Raw genomic sequence first — 27,797 nt, 5'->3', positions numbered from 1 at the left:
GTAAGTCACCTTATGTAAATAGCGTGGTTTGTATTTCGGTTACGGAATAAATGACAAATTCGGAGATAATTTGTATTTTTCCTAACCATACAAACCTTAGCTATTTACACATATTTGCCCCCAGCCGTGTCCCCCAAGGCAAGTCCTACCTCTAAGCGAAGTGAATCAGTTCACCGGTGTGTGTGTGGGGGGGGGGAGGGGTAGCTAGCTACCCCTCCCCTACCCCCTCGCTAGCTAGCGAGAGGGTAGTTAACCCTCGTTAAAAATCTAATGGCTCGTCATTTCAGCTACGCCGAAAGTAATACCGTATGTAAATAGCTAAGGTTTGTATGGTTAGGAAAAATACAAATTATCTCCGAATTTGTCCCGTTCATTGATATATGAATACGGGATTTTTTTTCAAACTGTTGGGTGTTTGTAGCTAAAGTACCATGGAATTGTGTATGAGATATTTGCCTCAGAACTTATTATGAAAGGAAAATTTTGTCATTATTTTTGTTCTATTCTGGTTTAAATATTCTTTATGCTTTCAAGAGGTATCGAAAGGAAACTATTTTTATCTATATTACGTTATTTAGTCGTCACACTAATTAGCCCACAAATCTTTGATGGCTGGTATCTTAAAATCTGTCAATTATTAACTTCAAAATACAAACGTTTTCAAAGTTGTGTACTTCAAAGACGCTGGTTGAATTACAACTGTCTTTATTCTCTGAATGCAGCACTTATCTCTATATAAAAGAAGTTTTACAATCTCTGCTAACTTCAGAAGTTCAAACTTCCAGTGAATGTTTTTTATGTTGAACAGGCTGACATAATTCTCTCTTTATAATTTATATATGGCAGGTCTCTTTTATCGTTGTTATCAATCTAAGATATTCTATGTTCGTTATTCATTACTTCTCATTTAGTTTATTTCCTTATTTCCTTTCGTAACTGGATTAATTTTCCCCGTTGGAGCCCTTGGGTTTATAGTATTCTGCTTTTCCAACTAGGGTTTTAGCTTAGCAAACAACAACAACAACAACAACAGAAAGCAATATCATGATGTAGGGATAGTTAGGGAGAATGAATTGCTTCCAATTTGTATCAATGTTTCCCCTTTCAGTCATAAAATGAATGGCTTTTGTGACAGACCTCTGCATCAATGTTGTGTTTTCACATTTTTATTGTAATGTTTACTGTTATTTATTCTCTGACCTTTGAGGGATAATGTGGTCAAAGCACCTCATGTAGTGCATTAAATGTATGAATTAAGACGTCTTCGTTTTATCCTTCTCCCTTGCCTTTGTTCCATCTGCCTTTCTTACACCCTTCTGTCCAACATCTATCTTAGTGGTTTTCCCTTACTTTTATTTCGGGACTTAATGGCCTCCCTGACCCTAGCAACGTGCTCTATATGACCGCTATCAATAAAATATACTGATTCAGTTCTCACTTTATATATATACATACATACACACACACACACACACACACATATATATATATATATATATATATATATATATATATATATATATATATACACACACACACACACACACACATATATATATATATATATATATATATATATATATATGTATATATGCTGGAAGATGTCAATGGAAAAATATCACTGTCCAAGTAAACATTGAAGGACTTGTACCCCTTATTGCCTTATTGCCTTATTGCCTTATTTTTTGTTTGGGTTCCCCCAGGTCCCTCAGTGTGAGGCACCTCGTATATCCACCAGAGAGTTGCTAATACATCTTCCGGTGTATTTTGCATCTTCCAGTCTTGGATGGTCTGGGATGCATCTTAGGTATTTATCGAGCTGCTTTTTAAACGCATCTACGCTCACTCCTGATATGTTTCTTAGATGAGCTGGCAGCACATTAAATAGTCGCTGCATTATCGATGCTGGTGCGTAGTGGATTAATGTCCTGTGCGCCTTTCTCAGTTTACCTGGAATGCTTTTTGGTACTATTAATCTACCTCGGCTTGCTCTTTCTGATACTTTAAGCTCCATGATGTTTTCAGCAATTCCTTCTATTTGCTTCCATGCTTGTATTATCATGTAGCGTTCTCTTCTCCTTTCTAGACTGTATAGTTTTAAAAATTGCAGTCTTTCCCAGTAATCAAGGTCCTTAACTTCTTCTATTCTAGCAGTATAGGACCTTTGTACACTCTCTATTTGCGCAATATCCTTTTGGTAGTGTGGGTACCATATCACATTGCAGTACTCGAGTGTACTACGCACATAAGTTTTGTAAAGCATAATCATGTGTTCAGCTTTTCTTGTTTTAAAGTGTCTGAATAACATTCCCATTTTTGCTTTACATTTAGCCAACAGTGTTGCTATTTGGTCGTTGCATAACATATTCCTATTTAAAATTACACCAAGGTCTTTAATTGCTTCCTTGTTTGTGATTGTCTCATTATTAGGTCCCTTGTATGCATACACCATTCCTTCTCTGTTTCCATAATTTATTGATTCGAATTTATCGGAGTTAAATACCATCCTATTTATCTCCGCCCATTCATATATTTTGTTTAGATCTCTTTGTAGTGAGTTCCTATCTTCATCACAAGTAATTTCTCTACTTATTCTTGTGTCATCGGCGAAACTTCTCACTACGGAGTTTTCAACATCACAGTCTATGTCTGAGATCATAATAACAAATAGCAGTGCAGCTAATACCGTACCTTGGGGCACACCAGATATTACCTGGGCTTCATCTGATTTCTCGTCATTTGCAACCACTATCTGTTTTCTGTTTTGCAGGAATTCTTTTACCCATTTTCCTATCTTTCCCACAATATTATGCTTTCTCATTTTTTTCTCCAATATGTTATGGTCTACCTTGTCAAAGGCTTTTGCAAAATCTAGATAGATCACATCTGTGTCTTTTTCATTTATCATATTATTGTATATGTTTTCATAGTGAGCTATCAGTTGGGTCTGTGTACTTTTTCCAGGTACGAAACCGTGTTGACCCATATTAAACAAATTATTTTTGACCAAATGGTTCATTATTTTCTTTTTTATTACCCTCTCATACACTTTCATAATATGTGATGTTAGACTAACAGGTCTATAATTGCTTGCCTCTAGTCTTGATCCACTTTTGAAGATAGGGGTTATATAAGCTAATTTATGTTTAACATATATCTCGCTCATATCTATACTCTGTCTTAGCAGTATTGCAAGTGGCTTCGCGATAGTGTTTGCAGTTTTTTTTAACAAAATCGCTGGAACTCCATCTGGTCCGGCTGCCGATCCATTTTTAATTTCGTTTATAGCCGTGACAATATCTGCTTCATTAATATCTATATCCGTTAGATATTCAACATTTTCTTGTCTATCAACTCGTATTTTGGAGTGTCATGGAACGATTAGGTGAAACATCTCAACGGCAAGGAATAGGCGAAGTCTGAGAATAGCTTAAGAGGACTAATTTATCTATAATTGGCTCTTCACTATCCTTTAGAGACTTAGAAAAACTCACTGGCTTTGAATCCGAGTACTAGAACAGTCAGTTAATGGAAATCTTTTCATATCGCTATTATTATTATTATTATTATTATTATTATTATTATTATTATTATTATTATTATTATTATTATTATTATTATTATTAGCTAAGCTACAACCCTAGTTGGAGAAGCAGGATGCTATAAACCCAAGTGCTCCAACAGGGAACAATGGCCTAGTGAAGAAATTAAACAAGGAAATAAATAAACTAGAGGAATTGATGAAAAATTGAAATAAAATATTTTAGGAACAGTAACAACATTAAAATAGTATTTTGAAAAGATTAAAATACCCTCCATACTCTATACTTGCGCTCGAGAGACTACCAGAAAAATACAATTATATCTAATCATCTGTTCACCTATATAATTGGGAGATTTTAATCATATTCACTTCTTGATATTTCATATGCAATATTACAAATGCAATGAAAATACTGTTAACCTTATCAAGAACAATACTCATAAAAGCATTGTTTAAAGAAATTGCTTGATATGAAAGCACCAATCTCATATTATAAATGACTGCTACCATAGTTTCGGATAATTATCCAAGCTGAACTTTGTTTCATTCTTTTTTTCCACGAAGTTTGGTTATTAGCACTGTTCTTCCTTCAGATGTTTTCGTTGGAGAACATCACAACATGGTCAAGTTTAAGGCTAAAATGTATCTTATATTGATCTCTAAAGTATGAAGTTGAATATATCATTTATTCAAATGAATCATCTTGAATTGTAACTATGTATCAAATTAGTTATAAAAGTCAGGTTATGACTGGAAGGTGAAGAGCATTTGGAGTATATATATTTTGTTTATCTTTCAGGTGTTTGTATTTATCTGCCCATTTGAAAACCAAAATTCGAAACCAGTAAACAAAAAACTATAATAATATGGGAAGAAGATGGAAGCTAAACGAACGTTGATGGCACAAGACGAAATGAATCATATCTATATCAAAGCTGATACCAGAGATAGAGGCTGTAAAATTCAACTGGCATCAAATTAAAGATGAGTTCAAATTTTCATTAATGAAACTGTTTTTCAGAAATTTACACTTCAGTTAGATTACAGAGGCGGTAATAAATATCTAAGGAAGGTAGCTTATATACAGTATACAATATAGTTTTGAGCATATGTTATTCGAAAAAGTGCAATATCTCAGAAATTCTCTTGAAACGGAGATTGTTCTCAAACTATTTTTTAGTAAGATAGTCATAGATTTAATCATTACTTTGCACAATTAGCTTAATGCCTATTTAATATTGGGTTATCCTAGATATAGAAATATTTATCAAAAAGGAAATTATCAAAAAGTCTTAACAGTGATGCAGTTGCTAATGGGTCATAAATCTTAAACCCTTGGTTTTAGGGCCATAGAATGCCATATTTTTAAACCTATAGTATGATACCTTTCGAATCATTAATAATTGTAATATTGCATTAGAATTCATAGAATATTAGCAAAATTATAATAATATTGATTATTTGTAAGTCTAGTATTGTGCCTCCCATGCTATAAAAACTCTAGTTACTAATCTTAAACTGATTTGACCTGGATTGTTTGATGTCAGAGGCGAGTCCATTTGCTGGATTGCTACAACAGGGTATATTTGATTGATATAATTTTCCTTCCAGTACTAGAGTGTAAAAATTTATATCAATAACTCAGACTTCCAGGTTTCATGGAAAGTAACGCAACCCAATCAATTTATCAAATTATATCTGATTGACTTCTGACACGAACGTTATCCTTTTACCCAACACCGAACGTTAACATGTTGTATTTCATAGAACAGGTTTAAAGAGAGAAATGATTTAGTCTCCAGTTAAAGTTTATTATAAACTTATTCAATCATTAATGTACAAATTATTTGAGGAAAATTATCGTGCTTCATATCTACATCATACATGGTTTTTATTCTTGCAGAAAAAAAAATTAATCATCAGGATAGAACGGGATCTAGTTCCGTTGTATTCATAGAAATATCTTATGAGAACATTGGAGCTACCATGCAAAATGTTAGAAATATGGTTGTAGGGTAATTATTGACTGAGAAATTTGTACTGCATCTTTTTTACTGTTAAGAAGGTACAGTATAATTAATTATCAATCATCACAAGAAGTTTCTTTTAGAGGTCTTTTTCTTAAGTATTGCAAGAATTTTAATCTGGAATCAATCATCTTTATACTTCTGTATTATCTTCATAAGAAAAGAAGGATATGTAAATGAAATAGTAATTGAGTTAGGTACTTCATAAGATTGGTCCCTATAATTCATTATTAAGAAAAGACTAGATTAAGTCTGATTACTACAGCTTTGTTAGTATTTTGTTTTAGTAGGTAGCTGTCATATACAGTATATTACATGAATTTTCCACGGGCTCTTCCTTTTCATTAACTTAATGTCATCATATTTTTTGTAAAAAAGTAAAGGTTGAAAAACAATCTTCCAAAGTTCGTCTACAACTAGTAATCATTGTACCCATTTGCAAGTATGAGTTCGAGTTTAATTTTAGTGACAATGCCTACTAAGGTTGTAATTCTCAAGTTAAGTAAATCAAAACATCCTAAGGAATAGAATAAACACAAAGGTTTCTTAGATTAGAATCATCCTTAATGGTAAAAGTTCTATATTTATGTTCATAAAGGTTACATCAAGAAATCAGTTGGATGTTGAAATTTAACATTTGTATAACTTACATCTACTGTAGGTGGAACATTTAATCAAGTTCATGTTAGTCAATTAAAAAATAGGGATTTGATATCTAAATAATTATTAATTATAAATTGATCACTTCCACACTGAGAAGTCTTGAGTTTTCTACTATTGTTAGTTTAACTCCTTCAATAACTTGAAACGTTCTTTTAATTTAGAAAATTGTGTGCATACTAAGTAATACATTAATTTGCATTTGTCAAAGCTAGTTTCCATTTAAGACCTCTATTTTTTTAGTGAAATCTAGATTATTTATTCAAATCTCAGCATAAAACTTTCATAAACTGAATCTAATGAACACATGGTTGCTCGTTTCTACTTGATTTTCATGAAAGAACAGCCATTTGAAACACAAATTTATTTTTGCTTAATCTCATCGAATAGCAGTTTTAGACATATTTTACTCATATATTTGAGTTCGCCTATCAAAGAAGAGTAATTCATAAAATATTTCTTTTCAGGATAAAGTTGGTCACTTGCTTGAGATTAACAAAAGACTGAAGTCAGATATAATGGCGATGTTCCTTGATCGCAAGAAAACTTCTATTCTACCGTGCAAGTGGATTTTTGGATCTGTGACTTCAAGAAGTAAAAATATAGACACCATAGTTTTAGGAGTGTGGGAATTAACAATTTTCAGAATTCATGTTTAGATATGTTTACAGTTGGGCTCTAAGTACCTTAATTTCGCTTCATTGATCTGTTAAAGTTAGCTGTTAAAATTCAACTGCCAAAGTAATAGTTTTCAGCAAATCTTAAAATCTATTTCTGCCATATACTTACTTTACTTTATGGGCCGCTTTCTGGTCCTATACAGCATGGGAACCCTAGCGCTGTCAGTTTTTATTTGAAAATTTAAACAGAGAACAAACCGTAAAATTAAGTTATACTTTATTTGCAATTGGAAATATCACTGAATAATCACTTCCACCAACTTCGATCACCATCTCAGTCTTTTGTTATCTTGTGTCATACTAAATTTACTCGAAGCCTCAATGTCAAATCTCAATCTCACTAGTATATTGTCAACAATTGAAAACTTTACTTATCAATATGTTTTTCGTTTTTATGAGGTATGAAAAGGTTGGTAATGACTTGTTTAATGGGGACTTTAGAAAAAAAAGGTTATATAACTTTCAGCTGTGTGCCACTTCATTCTAATTTGATTCGACCACACTCCTTGTATGTTTGTTATTTATCTATACACATAGGGATAATGTTTTTATGCTACCTGAATTTGTGCTTGCAGAGCATTAATAGCTATAAATTTTGTGTAAAATTTGAAGTGACACAAACACATGATCATAGTACTCATATAAATTAGAAAACATAATAGCTAAGACAGTTGGCACTAATATTTAATGACTAGTTTTTCACAAACAAGATTTACTGTATTTTTAGGTATTTTTTTATCTTTTTAAGAAAATGATTTGGAAAATACTAAATCTGATTATATGGAATAATGTATTATTTTAAGCGATATATTAGGATAAATCAAGACAGTTATCTTAGCTTCACTTAATATATTCACTTAAGTTCATCTGATCACAAATTTCTCAATCAGGTTAGGTCCCATCGGGTGATGACCTTTTTTTATACAGTGATTTCTATTCTCCATTGTATTTCTGATAACCTGCTCTTGGTGGAACATGTGAATATTGGACTGAGGCTGATTGATTGGAAAACTACTTAACAATTCCGGGTTTTTTACCTTGCGTCTTATATTATGACATTGTAAGGTTTGGTTTCTATCTTTACTTTCCATAAGGCCTTCATTTTCTGTGAATAGAAAGGCCTATAATTAAGCTTTCCCTTTAATTAGAAAAAATAATTGATTTGGTTAATTGATTGATGTGGAGTTTTCTCACTAATTAGATTCTACATTTTTTTGTGAATAACAAAGTTTCAGCAGCATTAATTTAGTTCCACCTTTCCTGCTCTGATGTGAAGCTTGCTTATGATGTTGAATAATCTGGATTGTTGCACTTGAAATCCATTATTTAGTTAGATTATAATTCATACCGTATGTTAATTGACTTGATTGCATAAGCTATCAATTTTATGCTGTTAGTAACTGATTATTTAGGAAGGCTCTTTCTAGAAGGATATTCTTTCGGAGAATGTATAATCGGATACTTTAGCAGAAATCTTCTGAAGTCTCTTTTCGTGGACGTTGTTGAAGGCTGATATTCTATCTTTGGGTAAACGTTGATGGTTTGATGAGTTGGAAATGTTAGCATTTTAAGTAGCTAAGGCTTTCTACAAAATTCAAAGACTATCTACCTAGAAAATTTATTCCGAATCGAGACCTGAAACATGATAATTTTGATTATCTCAAAATTTGTTTTTGCTTCCTGATAGGTTTATTGTGTGTGTTTATATATATATATATATATATATATATATATATATATATATATATATATATATATATATATATATATGGAAAATATGGATCTCATTCAGATATGTAATGATGATTTGACAGCTGAGAGTCTTTTAGTTTTCAGTTTTTCTGAAGGTTTCCTGAATGTCCCCTTCAAGGAATAGTTAAAACTATTTTGCCCCAATGGTTATTGGACGAAAGTATTGAAGTTGAATTTGAATTTAGAGTATTTCTAAATATCTGTAGAATTAAATGGTTTGATAAGATCAATAGCAACTGATAACTTTATCTTGATATTGGTAATAATTTCTCATGTTAATTTCTTGGGATATTAGTCCTAAGGACACCATGTTTTCTTTTGGGATTCCTTATTACTAGTTGTAAACATATTCAAGAATATTAAGTAAACAGTTATGATTTTCCCATATCCATCCAAAACATTTTCCTTCTTGCTTAGTAGGTTTCTTAGGTCTTTTTAAAGTTTCAAAATTATGCCTGACTGAAGAACATTTTTAAGGACACTCTAGTTGACCGTTTAGAAAAGGCCAGTTTTGTTTCAAGAGATTGTACATTTTTTTCCTGACCTATTTTTTTTTTTTTTTTTTTTTTTTTTTGTGAAGGGTGATATGGCTTGGTTTAAAGTATCTTCCAGAATCTAGAGTAAATTCTGATATCCTGTGTTTTTGTCCTTGTTTCTGTTGAGTTACTTTTATACATATTTTGCTCTATAGAGTTGTTTGTGAGCAATCCTTGTTTACCGATTTTCCCCCAGATAATTCTGTTTCAAAGGTGTATTTTTTTCGGTCACATCTTTAGCATTCAAGATTTTGTGCGCACGTTCTGTCTTTAGAAAAAGTCTTGCTGACTTCCCATTGTTTTATGAATTTTCTCTAGGCAAAGATTGGTTATTGAGTAATGCCTTGATTTACCAAGCTTTTGTGATAGCACTCCTTAGTTACGATTTGCTTACAACTTCTTCCATATTACTCTTTGGTCTATGAAGTTATTCGAGGAATTTCTTAGCCATGGATTGTAGAGAAATTCATGCTCTATGTGTTTTTATTTTGGTTATTTGTGATACTCATTTGTCTGCATTAATATAGGAATCCTTTATCTATGGAGTTATTCAAGGAGTTTCTTGATTCAATTAGCTATCTCGGGCTTTTATTTGATTTACCAGTTTCTAGTGTTCCCTCGTTTGCAGATTTTTTGTAGCACACACTAGTTTATCCAGGACACCACTTTGTCTATGGAGTTATAAGGGCTTTATTCTTTGGTCCATTCAGTTATTTATAACCCTTCTCGGTCTTTGAATTTACTCTGGACACTTTCATCTTTAGTGTTATTTAGAACACTTTTATAGGGTTGTCTTGGCAGCTCATTGGATAATTAAGTTATCTGGGACATTCCTTGATCTATGAGTTTTCTGGATGACTATACTGCCTATGGAATTATTTAGAGCAATCCTTTGTGTATGGAGTTATCCGTTACACACCTTGGTCTAAGGAGCTATTTTGTGGACTCATTGGATAATTATTTCATGTCCTCATTGTTTTTTTTTTTTTTCAAGTAATTTCTTGTTTCAATTTTTTCAATCTCTCTTGTTTCAAAGGGAGTTTTATGTCACAGATGTCTTCTATGGCTTTCTTGCCAATCCTTAGGCTCCAGTGTTATCTGGCTTTGGTCTGTGAATTAAGATATTATTGGCAAAATCTTTATAATTGGCTAATTTAAGATTAGTACATGTTTCTTATAATTTTACTTATATTTTTTTCGGGATATTTAAAAGAGAACTTCTGTATCAATGAAATTCAAGGTATGTTGTTCACATGTAGCACCTTAACTTTTTCTTCCTATGCCATCTGCCAAACGATCATAAATCTGATGAGATATTTGCTTCATCCCCTTTGGTTTCTTAAATAAGAAAATGTTAAAAATGTATAATGTAACTTTCTTGTATATTGCTAAGGATGTTCCACGTACAATAATTAACTTTTGCTCTCCATCTATTAACAATAATGCCTTTACTTTTAACAATTCTATGTTTTCTAAGGATGAAAACTAACTAGAATATTTCTTTTGATTTATACGTTAAAGATAAAGAATAGCATAGTTACTTGTATTTATTGTTTTTTTATTTGCAAATATTTCTTAGAATATTAGACAAATTTCATCCCAATTCTCATCATCCCTTTGACCTCGTGTATTGCTTTGCAATAGTTCTCTCTCTCTCTCTCTCTCTCTCTCTCTCTCTCTCTCTCTCTCTCTCTCTCTCTCTCTCTCTCTCTCTCTCTCTCTCTCTCTCATCTACGTTCCTTTTGCGAAAAATTGAGGAACTTCAAAGTGAGTGTGGAGTAATGGAGAGGTTACCTAATGAAACTTAATTGATTAAATGTTAAATAAGTAATGAAATATAGGTCGATAAGCGTCCATTGAACAAGATTATGAAATATCGTTTGGAGAGACTAAAGGTCATGGGATTTAAGTTATTGAAAGGCTAGATATGAAATCTAGTATATTATCTCCCGAAGGGCTTAGTGTCATCAGTATACACGGCGTGCATTATAGTCACAGCTTAATAGTTTCTGAAACGTTCCTTTTGACCTTACCTACACTTGCTTTACATCCTTCTGCCTACGTACACTTGCTTTACATCCTTCTGACCCTACCTTCACTTGCTTTACATCCTTCTGACCTACCTGCACTTTGCTTTACATCCTTTGACCTACCTTACTTGCTTTACATCCTTCTGACCTACCTGCACTTGCTTTACATCCTTCTGACCTACCTGCACTTGCTTTACATCCTTGTGACCTACCTGCACTTGCTTTACATCCTTCTGACCCTACCTGCACTTTTGCTTTACATCCTTCTGACCCCATGCACTTGCTTTACATCCTTCTGACCCTACCTTGCACTTGCTTTACATCATTCTGACCATACTTGCACTTGCTTTACATCCTTCTGACCCTACTGCACTTGTTTACATCTTCTACCCTATCCTGCTTGCTTTACATCCTTCTGACCTACATGCACTTGCTTTACATCCTTCTACCCTACTGCACTTGCTTTACATCCATCTGACCCTACTGCACTTGCTTTACATCCTTCTGACCCTACCTGCACTTTTTTACATCCTTCTGACCCTACCTGCACTTGCTTTACATCCTTCTGACCCCACGTGCACTTGCTTTACATCCTTCTGACCCTACTGCACTTGCTTTACATCCTTCTGACCCTACTGCACTTGCTTTGCATCCTTCTGACCCTACGCACTTTTTACATCCTTCTGACCCTTACCTGCACTTGCTTTACATTCTTCTGACCTACGTGCACACACTTTACATCCTTCTGACCTTACTCACTTGCTTTACTTCTTTTGACCCTACCTGCATTGCTTTACACCTTCTGACCCTAACTGCTTTTGCTTACATCCTTCTGACCTTACCACACACTTTTTACATTCTTCTGACCCTACTGCACTTGTTTACATCTTTCTGACCCTACCTGCATTGCTTTACATCCTTCTGACCTACCTGCTTGCTTTACTATTCTTCTGACCCAGCACTTGCTTTACATCCTTCTGACCCATGCACTTAGCTTTACATCCTTCTGACCTACCAATGCACTTGGTTTACATCCTTCTGACCCTACTGCACTTGCTTTACATTCTTCTGACCCTACCTGCACTTGCTTTACATCCTTCTGACCTACCTGCATTTGCTTTACATATCTTCTGACCCCACTGCACTTGCTTTACATCCTTCTGACCCTACCTGCACTTGCTTTACTCCTTCTGACCCTACCTGCACTTTTTACATATGTTAGTATATGAGAAATGAGTCCAGCTCATTAGATTTTGTGAGTGAAAATATACTCTGAGTAAATCTTAATTACATTAACGATTAGTAGTTTAGGTTGATGTTAAGGATATAACTGAAAGAAGCATTTTGATAGTGTTCATAAGGTTTTGGTAAATAGAAATAAGCTGTGGCAGGTATTAAAGTTAACTCCTATAACTTTGATAGTTTATCTATGAATTAGTAACTGTAGACCTATTGCGCGAAATAAAAGAATCTAAATGGTGTGACTGTTGATTAGGATTAGAAAGGATGGTTCATTAATTACGTGTTTTATAAGTTGACTTCAGCAAAGCAACTGATTACGGATAAACTTATGCAGTGAATTGCCTAGTTGAATAAACATTTAAATTTCTTGGGTCAATAAAACCTCAGTGTTAAGTGTTTCTGTTTAGCTAAAGGGGGTGGGAAGACTTTGGAATCATAGGGTTGTGTAGATAAAAGTGGATTTGTGATAATATAAAATAGATGGGATATAAACTAGATGCATTTTAATGGTCACTCCAGTTTAAGGAAGTTCCTTTAATTTTAAGGAACTTTTTAGTAATCTCTCTCTCTCTCTCTCTCTCTCTCTCTCTCTCTCTCTCTCTCTCTCTCTCTCTCTCTCTCTCTCTCTCTCTCTCTCTCTCTCTCTGCTACATGAATATACCTTGAAGAATAATATGCTAATTGCCTGAAGTGCTGGTCGATTTTGTACACATTATCCGAAGAAGTTCTCTTTTATTTCAACCTGATGCTCACCTCCAATTTCAGAGCTCCCATTCCCCATCCTTGATCCTACCTTATCCCAAAATTTGGAAATGTTAAAAAAAATCACTCTCGCCTCATATGGCTGATGAGTCTCCCACTGGCCCCCTCCTCTTTGAGCATCAGCATTTGCCATTTATTCTTCACCATAAAATGGGCTAAAGGGTCCATGAGGTAGATCCTGATCTTAACTAGAGTAATCACTTGTTCTTTTAGACTGTTATTGATTCACCATGTACATAACTTGTTCATTCTTTCACTGGTGTCTTGAGAGCTGCAGTTAATGTGTGTAATGAATATATTGTACATGTCAAAGGTCGACAGCCTGTGTTGGTATACATTATTGGATTTTAGTCTGCTTATTTATCCAGCTGTCTTGTCAGTGTAGGTTTTATCCTGGCAGCTAAAGTCATGAAAATTTATTACTGTGTTATGCCATTATTAACTTGCTCAAAAGCCTCAAATTCTTTAAATTCGTAATATTTTATCAAATTTTAGAATTTGCTATAAATTATTTCATTCAATTCAAGTATTTTATGTTTAAAATCTTGCATTGTAGAAGGTTATAATGTCAAATGTACAGGTTTTGGTAGTCATTTTCATTTTTAGCAAAGTTTATGCACTTGTGTCAATGACAAAAATATCAAATTTGTTATGAACTGTGTAATGTAAGTAGTGTAACGCCTATCTAATGTAAAAGGATTGTGATCCAATGTGCTTCAGACATGTTTAAGATCTTTTTGAAGTTAATGTGTAATTAGCTGTAACTGTTATTTCCAAATCTTTCAAAGAAAAAAATTGAGTTCAAGTCTAATTAAAATGTTAAAGATTAATATAAATGTACTTAACGTAAGTGTTTCAAGGAATTTGGTAAGAGGTCATTTTGAAGTCTGCATTTTAGAGCTTTCCATTATGGCGAGATACCTGGGCTCTCTGAAAAGGTGCACAGCTCGGTTCAGAAATTCCATTTTGTTTCTTGTCTTGTCGTTTGTGCCCTTGACATAAAGGAGGGATAAATAACACTTTAATCATCTTTACATGAATTGTGTAATAAGTTCTTGAATATGTTATCGTTGTTGTGAAAGCTGTCCAATGTGTGTGTCTGTGTGTGTTTGTGTTTGTGTGTGTGTTTTGTATTTGTGTTTGTAGGTTTAAAATCGTTGACAAAGATTGTATAAGAATAGTTTTTAAAGTTTGAAGTTTCCTGGATTTATGTCTCAGAATAGTGTGAGAGTTCAATTTCCATTAAATTACTTTGTTTACGTATCCTCAAAACCTGTGTTTTAAAGAGGCATTTATTTTTGGGTATACTTTTTTGGTTAATGCGATACTGATGTGCAGAAATAGTCCTGTCCTTGGACAGTATCTTTCATTGAGGAAAATTCTTAACATACTAAGAGGCATATTAGGTATTGTACACCTGCAAAGTTTACAATAATTGGAATATCGTATTCAAAAGTTCGTTAATGCCCAAAATATAGATAATTCATAATCCGTTTTAATCTGTTACTATATTTATGGTTAGATATTTTGACAATTTATAGAAATTTTAAGGTTATTACACTAGATCGCAGGCAGATTTGGAACTGACATGTTTTGTATAGTAATTTTAATATTTGTTCGTTTGTTAGACTGCCTGTCCTTTTGGTCAGTTTTTCTTTCAATAAGTTAGATAACTGGTATCAATTTATCCTAATTGAACAGTGAACTGTGACTAAATTGCAATCATTAAAATACTTCACCTTCAGAACATAGTTATCAAAGTAATGATAAACATCATGCTTATTTGTAATGTTTATCTTATGAAAAAGAAGGAAAATACTTATGGATATCTTTAATGCAAATAATGAAATGAAAAATTTGCAAATCGTCATATTGAAAGAGGGTACTTTTAGAATGTTACAGTACAATATTAAAGGTTATGTCTTTCGATTTCTCTTAAAGTTTTAATCTTGCCATAAATAAAGTACCCACTGCTGATCTTGACAGTAATTATTTATGTCCCTACACCATTCGAGAATACCATCAGTTTATTTGTTTGCCATTAATGGATCACTAGGGCTCACTCTGGTTAGAGTAGTTTGAATATTAAATGGAGAATTATAAGATTAGAGGGAAAATGATAAAAGGAGCCCCAAGTGTAATGGAAATAAAATATGGGAAATTTGATATTTCATATCCGAGCTATCTAGTATTAATTTATTGCACGACGCAGTGAAATGGGGTAACTCTCTCTCTCTCTCTCTCTCTCTCTCTCTCTCTCTCTCTCTCTCTCTCTCTCTCTCTCTCTCTCTCTCTGTCAAAAACCAGAAGGGGATAGTGTCATCAGTGCACCTCACAGGATTCTCTGTAGGCGTCACTTAAGGTCTTGGCAGCTGTCCATCAGGCCCTTCTGTAACTACTCTAACTTTATATCCTTCAACTGTACCCCCTCCTTTCCTTACTCCATTCTTCCATCTTGTCCTCCAAGCTCACATGACTTTTACTTCAAAGTAACTGAATGGCTTTACAGGCCCAAGCGCTGGGATATATTTCTAAATTCAATCCAGTCTCCCTCTTTAAAACGCTAATCACAGGCTCTGGAAAATATTTATTTTTCCCTATTCGTAACAAGCGCAACTGTTTTTTTTTTTGAGCCATGTTTACTCTTCAAGATAGTTATTCATCGCACATCAGTATAACAAGAGGCCAAACCCCAGTATATTTTGATATTTGACATCTGTGTCAGATTTACTTGTCATGAGAATTAGCAAATATTGAATGTTGGGACTTTGTGGTATGAAAGTGTTGTGAATTCTACTGCAAGGAATGAAGGATTGTTTTGCTAATGTTGAATGATTAGAGTGAGACTCCTTTCGAGAGGTTAGGTCGTTGTTTTGCTTGTTTCCCTTCAATAGATCAGGTCTCAAGGCTGGCAAATCAGGTCAGTGTTTGTGTCAGTGTTTATTAGAGAAGTCATACTGAAAAGATTTTTAGTTAGTTCTTTTTTTAATTTTTTTTAAGTAGATACGGGTACGAATTAGGATTACAGGCTTTCCTGTAGAATTATGGTTGGTTTTCCATTGTAATTTACGTAGAGTAGAATTTGAAGAAATTTAATTTAACTATGAGAAAAAGTGAAAAATATCCTCTCTCCATTTAGTGATTACAACAGTCAGCCCATTGGCAAACTTCAAACTCGAGTTTCTTCAAAAAGGATTCATTTAAATTGTAAAATCCCCAGCTTCGATAAACAAAGTATTTAAATAAATTTATATCTTGAGTTTTTGAAATAGCTCTTGTTGTAATCTTTAAAAAATGTTTACTATAGAAAAAAAATCACTTGACGTTTTAGTATATGACTAAATATTTTAGATTTTCTGAAATGACTATGTTTTTAACGTAGAAATTTAGTTTTGTACATGAATTTATAATTAGAAAAAAAAACTTAAAAGACCAAAAACTTTTCTGGGTTTTAGAGTTTCGATGTATTAGTTATGGGATTTGCTGAAGTAGGTTATCTAAGGAGAAAATATCAGTCTTGATAAGGTCATCGAGAAATGAATCAAAGAATATTATAATTTATCTTTTTGTTAAGAGACTTGAGTTTGATGCTTCGCTCTTTATTAGTATACATTTTCTGAAAATAATCAAATTGTTTAAAAGTTATAATTGCTGGTCCTGTGTTTCTCTATTGTGAAAACATTTCTAATTTTTGTTATATTCTAAACTGAAACGCGAAATGAACTCATCATTATTATATGTCATTATCTCGATAAGCTTCCGAGTATCATAAATAAATAAGTATTGAATAATCTAAAGATATATTTATCTTCTTTGGTAATTTTAAACTGCCTTACATTGAAAGGTATTTATGAATTCAAAGACGTTCGTTTTCCGAACAATACTAAAATTATATTTGGTATTAAATATATGTTCATCTTGTGTCAGATCTACGTCTGTCTATCTGTTTGCGCTCATTCTAGTAACTTAAAAATAAAAGTTTTAATATAATTTTAGGTTGAGTTAATCTAAAGTCTGTTCAAGACAAAAATCTTGAACGTATAAAATTGTTTTAATTACTAAAAATAGCTTGATCATAACTATTTTAACCGTAAATTGAAGTTACATAGTAAGTTACACAGGACCTGCTTAAATTACGTAATATAGAATGATCTTCTTTTATTATTAGCTGAGGATATCTTAGTAAGCGAACATATGCTTGTGATGTTATACCAAAGGATTATATGAGCAAAGGATGGTATCATAAATAGTTGTAAGACGAGGATAGTAATATTAATAGTTATAAGAGGACAATAGTATGTCAAGTTATAAGATGATGAGAGTATATTAATTGAGGGCTTGTATGCCCAGGATAGTATACTGTAGTAAGGGAGATAGTATAATATAATTAAAAACTAAGGATAGTAAGTGGGATTGACTTTATTTAAATCTATAGGTGTATAAAACATAATCATATATGTAGGAGTATAGTAATGTACATTTTTGAGCTTTTAGTTGTAGGCCTATGTTTTTTTATTACGAGGTATATTAACTTGGAATTAAAACGTGGTCTACTTGTAATTAGGTAAATATTCAATTAGAATCATATGTTTCATATTCCTGTCTATCTGCATGTGAAAAGAAAGGTTATTTTTATGGGTATAGTTATATAAAATCTAAATTGCTTTGTTTAGAATGTCATCGTTAGTTTTGTAAAGTCTTTCAGGTCAAACTCGCTATCCATTGTTGTTGTTTTTCCAAGGGTTTGCATTTGAGAACTTTATTACACAGCTAAAGTGATTCAGGTGTCCACGTGTAAGATGAATGCGTACTTCGGTCCGATCTGACTGTCTGCTGGGAGGAGTAGCAAGGATGGTCAGGGCAGTAGTCTTGCACGGCTCTTCTCTTTTACCTGACTCAATCATGTGCATTAAATGGGGCGAGACAGGGAGGCACCTTGGCATTTGTGAATCTTGTCTGCTTTTGAGCGAGCTTCAGGTGTCTGTAGTAATAGATCGTTCTGAAATTGCACAAAGGCTTGAAAATGATTTTGCTTCTTTTAGATTGTGTTTGTTTTCCATTCTAGGAATATTAACGAGTTTTTGTCTATGTGTAAAATTTAAAGTTTCATTAAAGAATTAACGTAACTATAATCACTGGAATCTCCTGTTTATTAATGAGAAAAAATTACATAAATGTTTTACCATTCAACTTCATGAGAGCTTCAAACTATTCCTGAACTCATTAGATTACAATCCTGATATCATTGTTTGTAAAATTATCAATAAAATAGAAAAAAGAAGGAAAAGGAAAGCATTCAAGGGCCTAGTAACATTGCTTCCTCAGAAGAAAACTTTGCATTACGTTCCTGGTTACTAGGTGGGACAGGGGATGGCCTTGGTGGGCTTTCCTTTTTCTTCTTTTTTATTAATAATTTTACTTTTCGCTCAGCGAAAGCACTACTTACTTATACTGTACTATCATGAAATATGTAATCCCAAATGCTGAGCTTCAAACGTACCTACAGTGGTTCAAAGAAAACGGACAAGCTCTGGAAACAAAGAAAACGTCCTTTGTCATTCAGTGCACCACATAGATGAAGGGTGACTCACCTAAGAGCCATTCTTCGTCGAATCGTGAGCTTACTCCTTGACAAACGATAAGTTTTCTTGATTCTGAGGCGTTTAAAGCTTTAAGTAAATGGGGTTTCATAAATTTGATACATATGTCATTGACATCATAGTGTTTGTATTTCAATTATATTAATAGACTGATTGCACCAAAACCTGTTTTATGTTTGACATTGTCTTCTACAATAAAAGTCATTAACGAATTTCTAAGTTTTTCTTCAGCCATATTGTTAATTGGAAACTTTAAGTATATATTTGGGTATACTTTAGTACCTAAAATTTTAAGCTAATGGTTTTAAAATTGAATAAGAGGCTTTTGAGGAATATTAACTAATGGAAATAACACGGTCATTATTTTCATGACTTTAGTCAGGAAACACCTACTTGACAGACAGCTGGATTAAGAAGTGGACTTAGGTCCAAAATGAAATACCGACACAGTCAGTCGGCCATCTTGACTTTGTATTTTATATTCATAAAACACTGGTACTTCAGCTCTCAAACCCCAGAGGGGGAGTGAACGAACTCTATATGGGGGGTGTCAATAGCAGTCCAAAGGAACAAGTGGCTAGTTAGGAGAGAGGACTATTTCAGGAGCCTTTTGGCCCATTTTTCGTGGGGAATAAGGCATTTGCTGGTGCTTGAAGGGGTAGGGGGCCGCTTAGGGAGAACACTCAGTCATATGAGGTTTAGCATAGGGAGAATACTCAAGTTACTACTGATTTTCATTTTTTTTTTACTTTCATTTCGTTTTCTTATGTACCAGGGAAACTAAATTAAAAACTGTAATACCTTTCACGTGCATTTTATTTCTGAGTTCATAAGATGTTACAATGTTGAATATAATAAAAATAACAGTTTAAAGTAGTACAATATCCTTTCATGACATACAAAAAATATAATCAAAATGGCTTGCATATAACAAAGCCATATATTAAAGAGCATATATGGCAAAATAATAATTTAAAATAATTTGTTGTAAATAATAGGCGCTACTGGTTAAAAGGCCTATTGCATAAGAAAAATGGTATGAACAAAATACTAAAAGATACAACAAGAGCTAGAGTCCCGAAGGATAATTTAGGGCAAGAGGTTAAATTCCACTGCTGATAATATAACTACATATATTGAATAACTAAAGGGAGATGGCTCAGCATTTGGACGTGAGTGGTTAGAAGTATGGACATTAAGGACTACTTTAATCATATCCTAGGTTCATTGTAGTCTTGGAAAGAGTTTAGTCATGATATTGAGTGCTAGATGTTTGAATAGATAATTAAAATCTACTTCATCCATTACAGAAGTGAAATATCATCTAGTTGATCAATCTTGTAGTTTAGCAATGGGATTTATTCCTTAATATTACCCATAATAAATGTTAAAGGGAAAGATTTTGTTCATTTCCCCAAAACTAGGATTGAAAGTAAAGATTAATCTTATATGAGAGATTGGCTCTGAACAACCTTTGTTCAGACAACTATTTCCTAGAAAGACTAATCTCTCATATAAGATAAGTATTACCTTTCTATCTGTTTAAAGGAATGAACAAAATCTTTGCCTTTAACATTTTTTAAGGAGGATATTAAAAAAATAAACAGCATTGCTAACCAACAAGAATTCTCAACTTGAGACGTTTCATTTCTGATATGGATGAAATAAATTTATTCTACACGGTTACCCAAATATCTTGTACTCAATATAGTGACTAAACCTTTTCCAGCTCTCCATAATGAGCCTAGGATATGATTAAAGCAGTCTGTAATGTCTATACTACAACCCTCTGACGTCCAAATGCTGGGCCATCTACCTTTACTCTTTCAATATATGTAGTTATATTATCAGCAGTGAATTTCACCTTTTGCCATAAATTATCATTCAGGACACAAGCTCTTGTATCTTCAAGTATTACCGTTCATACCATTTTTTCTTATGCAATAGACCTTATCAAGTAGCGCCTATTATTTACAACAAAATATACAAAATAATTATTCTAACCAAAATACAATTATCAATTATACAAGCACATCACGTCTCAATTAAGTTATAATAAATATTTGCATCTAATAAAATATTAGATGACAAAAAATATTTAATTGCATATAAAAAGCAACTGGTTTTAAACATTTGATATCTGCATTGCTACCTAAATGAGAAAAAAAATAAATTATCTTTAATTCATATCCTATTTATAGAAAGTTATTTTTATTAGATTTGCAAAGAAATTTGCCTATAAAACCAATATTAATAGGTTTAAAAGATCCAATTTAAATTTATATCACTTGAAAATTTCAACTACAAAGGTACTCTATAAACTCTTAATATTATTTTAATAGTACTACCCTTCAAAATAGTCCTTCAAAATGCTATGTTAAAATGAATTTAGAGCATTCATCAAATTGTTACAAAACCAAAAAAAAATTTCGATGAACTTCAATACAAGTAATTATTCCTCCTAATAATTTTTTACCATTCCTCCCCTTTTCCTAAATAATTGACCTAATTTTTTTTTTTTTTACATTAGAAGCAGTACTTTAATTGCAATACCTCCCTTCCTGAGTCCCTTATTTTTAACCTTGAATCAAGAACTTGATGTTTCTGAAAATTCTCTTGACAAAATAACCTTAACCCTTTCGTTAGGTATAACTACCTAAGCCTTTCATGAATAATCTTAAAGTTTTACATTAAAACCCCCCTAAGAACATCCAGTTAATGAAACATTCTATAAATGTAGATTTAAAACTACACTTCACTGCTGGCTTCCTTCTCTCAAGAATACATACAGTAGAAAACCTAATGCTACTCTGGAAATTCAATTACTTATCCTTTCATAAAATCCTTTGATATAAACCTAATTTGTAAAATGCTCCAAAGGAAAACTTATTAACTTTATAAGTTATATTCTCAGCTAAAGTACGAGAAATTAATCACATCTTGTGTATTACGCATATGCAAAGTTTAAAACCAGTAGACATGAGATTTCATCCTTTCAATAGCATTTTTTTAATTTTAATGTTTTGAAACACAAATGCACATTCACTGAAAAAAAATATAAAAAGATCTGCTACTGCAAACAAGCAATTGGAAAATTAACATTTCATATTTTTCGAAAATTATTAATTAAACCAAACTCACTGAAATGTATTTGAGATGCAATTTTGGGATTAATTTTACAATCACTTTGAGAAAAAGTGTCCAAACAATCTAAACTTTTTTTGAAGCAGGTGTATTTTTCAATGTGAATATAACCTTGATTCCAAAAGAGAGAGAGAGAGAGAGAGAGAGAGAGAGAGAGAGAGAGAGAGAGAGAGAGAGAGAGAGAGAGAGAGAGAGAGAGACACAGACAGACTTCTAATACTCTTAAATACTACTTATGATCTTAAGAACAGTGATTACCCTCATTAGTGTCAAAATTATCCTATTCATGACTTTCCTTGCTTCCCGTTACACATGATAAATGGATTAGTTGCTCACACAATATGCAGAACTATTTAATAAATAAAATGAGAGTCCTGTACGCTAAATACACGAAAATTAATTCTTGCACTGGGGCTTTACATGAAATTTTCAGTTAAGTAAAATATATGCCATTATTACAACTGGGAAGGAATAATAATATATGCCATTATTACAACTGGGTAATGACGAAGTGAAAGTAAGAGAAACTGGCATTTAGAGGAGGAGTGGAAGTTAGTAAAAGAAAATTTTGTTGGGATTGCAAGTGATGTGTGTGGAAAGAAGGTTGTTGGAGGCAGCATGAGGAAGGGCAGTGAATGGTGGAATGAAGGAGTGAAGGTAAAAGTGGAAGAGAAAAAGAGCGCTTTTGAAGAATGGCTGCAGAGTAATAGTATAGAGAAGTATGAAAAATATAAAGAGAAAAATGTGGAAGTAAAGCGCAAGACACGTGAGGCAAAGAGGGCAGCTGACCTGAGGTGGGGTCAGGGATTGGGTCATTCATTTGAAGAGAATAAGAAGAAGTTTTGGAAAGAAGTGAAGAGAGTAAGGAAGGCTGGCTCAAGAATTGAAGAGACAGTGAAAGATGGAAATGGAAGGTTGTTAAAAGGAGAGGAGGCAAGGAAAAGATGGGCGGAATATTTTGAAAGTTTACTGAATGTCGAGGATAATAGGGAGGCAGATATAATTGCTGTTGCAGGTGTTGAGGTGCCAGTGATGGGAGATGAGAATGAGAGAGTGATTACAATAGAGGAAGTGAGGAGAGCACTAGATGAAACGAGAGTAGGAAAAGCGTCTGGTATGGATGGTGTGAGAGCTGAGATGTTGAAGGAGGGGGGTGTGACTGTACTTGAATGGTTGGTGAGATTGTTAATATGTGTTTTGTGTTGTCAATGGTACCAGTAGATTGGGTTTGTGCATGTATTGTACCACTATATAAGGGTAAGGGAGATGTGCATGAGTGTTGTAATTCAAGAGGTATTAGTTTGTTAAGCGTAGTTGGAAAAGTGTATGGTAGAGTAATGATTATTAGGATCTAGGATAAAACAGAGAATGCAATCTTAGAAATACAGGGTGGTTTTAGAAGAGGTAGGGGTTGTATGAATCAGATTTTTACAGTTAGGCAGATATACGAGAAATATTTAGCAAAAGGTAAGGAGGTGTATGTTGCGTTTATGGATCTGGAGAAAGCGTATGATAGAGTTGATAGGGAAGCAATGTGGAATGTGATGAGGTTATATGGAGTTGGTGGAAGGTTGTTGCAAGCAGTGAAAAGTTTCTACAAAGGTAGTAAAGCATGTGTTAGGATAGGAAATGAAGTGAGTGATTGGTTTCCGGTGAGAGTGGGGCTGAGACAGGGATGTGTGATGTCGCCGTGGTTGTTTAACTTGTATGTTGATGGAGTGGTGAGAGAGGTGAATGCTCGAGTGCTTGGACGAGGATTAAAACTGGTAGACGAGAATGACCATGAATGGGAGGTAAATCAGTTTTTGTTTGCGGATGATACTGTACTGGTTGCAGACATAGAAGACAAGCTTGGACGATTAGTGACAGAATTTGGAAGTGTGTGTGAGAGAAGGAAGTTGAGAGTTAATGTGGGTAAGAGTAAGGTTATGAGATGTACGAGAAGGGAAGGTGGTGCAAGGTTGAATGTCAAGTTGAATGGAGAGTTACTTGAGGAGGTGGATCAGTTTAAGTACCTGGGGCCTGTTGTTGCAGCAAATGGTGGAGGGGAAGCAGATGTACGTCAGAGAGTGAATGAAGGTTGCAAAGTGTTGGGGGCAGTTAAGGGAGTAGTAAAAACTAGAGCGTTGGGCATGAATGTAAAGAGAGTTCTGTATGAGAAAGTGATTGTACCAACTGTGATGTATGGATCGGAATTGTGGGGAATGAAAGTGACGGAGAAACAGAAATTGAATGTTTTTGAGATGAAGTGTCTAAGGAGTATGGCTGGTGTATCTCGAGTAGATAGGGTTAGGAATGAAGTGGTGAGGGTGAGAACGGGTGTAAGAAATGAGTTAGCAGCTAGAGTGGATATGAATGTGTTGAGGTGGTTTGGTCATGTTGAGAGAATGGAAAATGGCTGTCTGCTAAAGAAGGTGATGAATGCAAGAGTTGATGGGAGAAGTACAAGAGGAAGGCCAACGTTTGGGTGGATGGATGGAGTGAAGGAAGCTCTGGGCGATAGGAGGATAGATGTGAGCGAGGCAAGAGAGCGTGCTAAAAATAGGAATGAATGGCAAGCGATTGTGACGCAATTCCGGTAGGCCCTGCTGCTGCCTCCGATGCCTTAGATGACCGCAGAGGTAGCAGCAGTAGGGGATTCAGCATTATGAAGCTTCATCTGTGGTGGATAATGTGGGAGGGTGGGCTGACACCCTAGCAGTACCAGCTGAACTCGGTTGAGTCCCTTGTTAGGCTGGGAGGAACGTAGAGAGTAGAGGTCCCCCTTTTTGTTTTTGTTTCTTTGTTGATGTCGGCTAACCCCCAAAATTGGGGGAAGTGCCTTGGTATATGTATGATGTATGTATTACAACTGGGAAGGAATAATGGTGGTTATTTTGAAACCAGCCAAAATCATTCATTTTTTTTTACTTCTCTGGTATATCTTAATACCTGTACTTGTACACACATTGATTGATAGATAGGATATGCAACTGTTACCCCACCCTTAAAGAAAAACAGTGACTGAACATTACTGCAATAATGTGGCTAATTAGAGACCCAAGACTTATTTTGCTTAACAACTACTATCTTAAACAAAGCTTCTAATACCTATAAGGAAAAAGTGACTGAACAGCACTGGCATGACTTATTGCGTCCAATAACTACTATCTTGAGGAAATTTGTATATACCCCTTAAGAGAACATAAGTCAAGACTCGACGTTGTGTAAAGAAAATTCAATGACAGTTGCTAACAAGATGGGGTTCTAAAAGCAGATGAACTGGTATACATAGAGTTTCTAAAAGCAGATGAAATGGTATACAGAGTTTCTAAAAGCAGATGAAATGGTATATAGACAATTTCTGAAAGCAGATGAAATGGTATAAATATAGTTTCTAACAGCAGATGAAATGATATACACAGAGTTTCTAGAATCAGATGAAATGGTAAACAGTTTCTAAAAGCAGATGAAATGGTAAATAGTTTCTAAAAGCTGATGAAATTGTAAACAGTTTCTAAAAGCAGATGAAATGGTATACATAAATGGTTTCTAAAAGCAGATGAAATGGTATACATAAATGGTTTCTAAAAGCAGATGAAATGGTATACACATAGTTTCTTAAAGCAGATGAAATGGTATACATACAATTCCTAAAAACACAGGAAATGGTATACATAGATAAAGATGAAATGATATTCATAGAGGTAAAATAATTAGTTGTAGGTTATATTCACGTGCAATTAATTTACTTTTATATGTAGATTGAATTTGAATCAATTGCTAATAAGATTAATAATGTTAATTTCCCTCTGTCACACATTTAGATAACTTGTTTACAGTACAGTACTTTGAACAATCTAAAAATTATACGCTCTCTAATTATAAGAATTCGAACGGTATTTGACATTTGATTTACCAGCTAGTTAAGAGCGAATACTTGCAACTAGACTGAATTAAAGTTGATAGCTTTTAATAGTCAAATTTATGGCTTCCAGAAATAAAGACAATTTTATAAACTTGAAATAATCTAGTAATATCATTACTGTAAAAATATATATATGTAATTTACTGTAACTTTACTTGCTTTTTTATATTCAGTTAGTTATTGCTATTCAGCCTATGGTATAAAAATGGAGACCATTGTAACGAACAACCTCCAAATTTAGTCAATTGAGCATTTAAAGATATCTAATGATATTTAAAGATTTAATTTAAAGATATGTAATGCAATTTAAAGATATCTCATTTAAAGATATGCAATATTTCTTGCTTCAGTTGAGACTCGGGGCTCCTCTTGAAATAAGAATTTAATGACCATCATTTCTTTCACAAAATAGTTTTGGATTATTTTCTGTAGTAAATCCCTGCTTATTCATTGCTGATCTTCATCTTGATGTCATTAAGAATGTCTCATAACACTCAGTGCCTACTTGTTGTTTCATTTCCTATTTTGAGCAGGAAGCTATAATTTCCCTCTCTTTTGATGTCTGAAAAATAAAAGATGTTTATTATACATATACAGTATATCAGTCTTATTCAAATATCTTACTGTGCACGCAAGTATTATGACTATATTTTGAGTAAAAAATTTTGCATGATAACTATAAATACATAATATTTTACAGTATTAAATATAAAATAGGAAATAATCACAAACTAGATATGTCCATGACATTAAAATAGTAAATATTACAACCAAAAGTATATCCCGTAAAGTGGAAAAGTATTTCCTCCTAAATCCTAACAAGAAAATATCTCAGTAAAATAATCCAATGAGTTCCCTCTGGTAATCCACTATATCAGGAGCTCCACTAATCGTTCAATTAATCCATGAGATTTTATTCAAGATACTCAATAAACCTTAATTCCCTAAATCAGACATTCTACCTTATACCACAAAGGTTACTTGATCAAACAAACACAATACTCATAAAATACTTATATATAAAAAAATACTACCTATCTGTACAAATTCTTAGCAAAAATAGGATTTATTGACACGGTAACAGTTCAAGTATCGAATATTGCAAATACCTAAATTTTCTAAGTAAATGTATTATTCTCTTACTTGAAATGACATAGTAAATTTTCATTATATACTGAACGGATTCTCCATAAACCAACTCCAGCAATCCTATCATATTAATTAATCTATCTAAATGGATTCTCTGGTTAACTTTCAATCAATGAACCAGTTTAATTTGCACATCTTCACCATCTTACTTATCTAGCCTGGAAACAATGGAAACACTTCTCTCTCTCTCTCTCTCTCTCTCTCTCTCTCTCTCTCTCTCTCTCTCTCTCTCTCTCTCTCTCTCTCTCTCTCGATTAGTTCACTGACGAACTTATTCAACGTTGTTTTCGACTTATGAGTAAGCCTATATTTCATCCATGGGTTAATCTATCCAAAATTATGAAACTGACAATCTGGTCTCATCAGCGTCACGTCTTTAACATAAATAAACATGAACAACAATATGTCTTTTACCAATGATTAAGCAATGTTACCCTAAATCAATGAAAAATCTATTCAACATTATCCATTAATCCTGCTTTTATCCACCATTGGATGCCTTGCCCTCTCTTTGTCTCTTGACAGACCTATCATTGTCTAATTGAATTAACAATCTTATTTCACATCAACTAACAAATTAATTAATGTTTTGATTATGATAGTGTATTCACATTAGCGAATCTTTAGCAAGAGTCAGCAGGACTCACAATTGCAAGGTCCTTTGTATGAATGCAAGCTTCAGGGTATTTACTCTATATAATGATATGACAAACGATAGCTTAGGTTAAGCTATCTATCCTGCATCCATAAGAATATCATCATCA

The sequence above is a fragment of the Palaemon carinicauda genome, chromosome 5, assembly GCF_036898095.1.
Source record: "Palaemon carinicauda isolate YSFRI2023 chromosome 5, ASM3689809v2, whole genome shotgun sequence".
Taxonomy (NCBI): domain Eukaryota; kingdom Metazoa; phylum Arthropoda; class Malacostraca; order Decapoda; family Palaemonidae; genus Palaemon; species Palaemon carinicauda.
Note: the sequence above shows the minus strand (reverse complement) of the source record.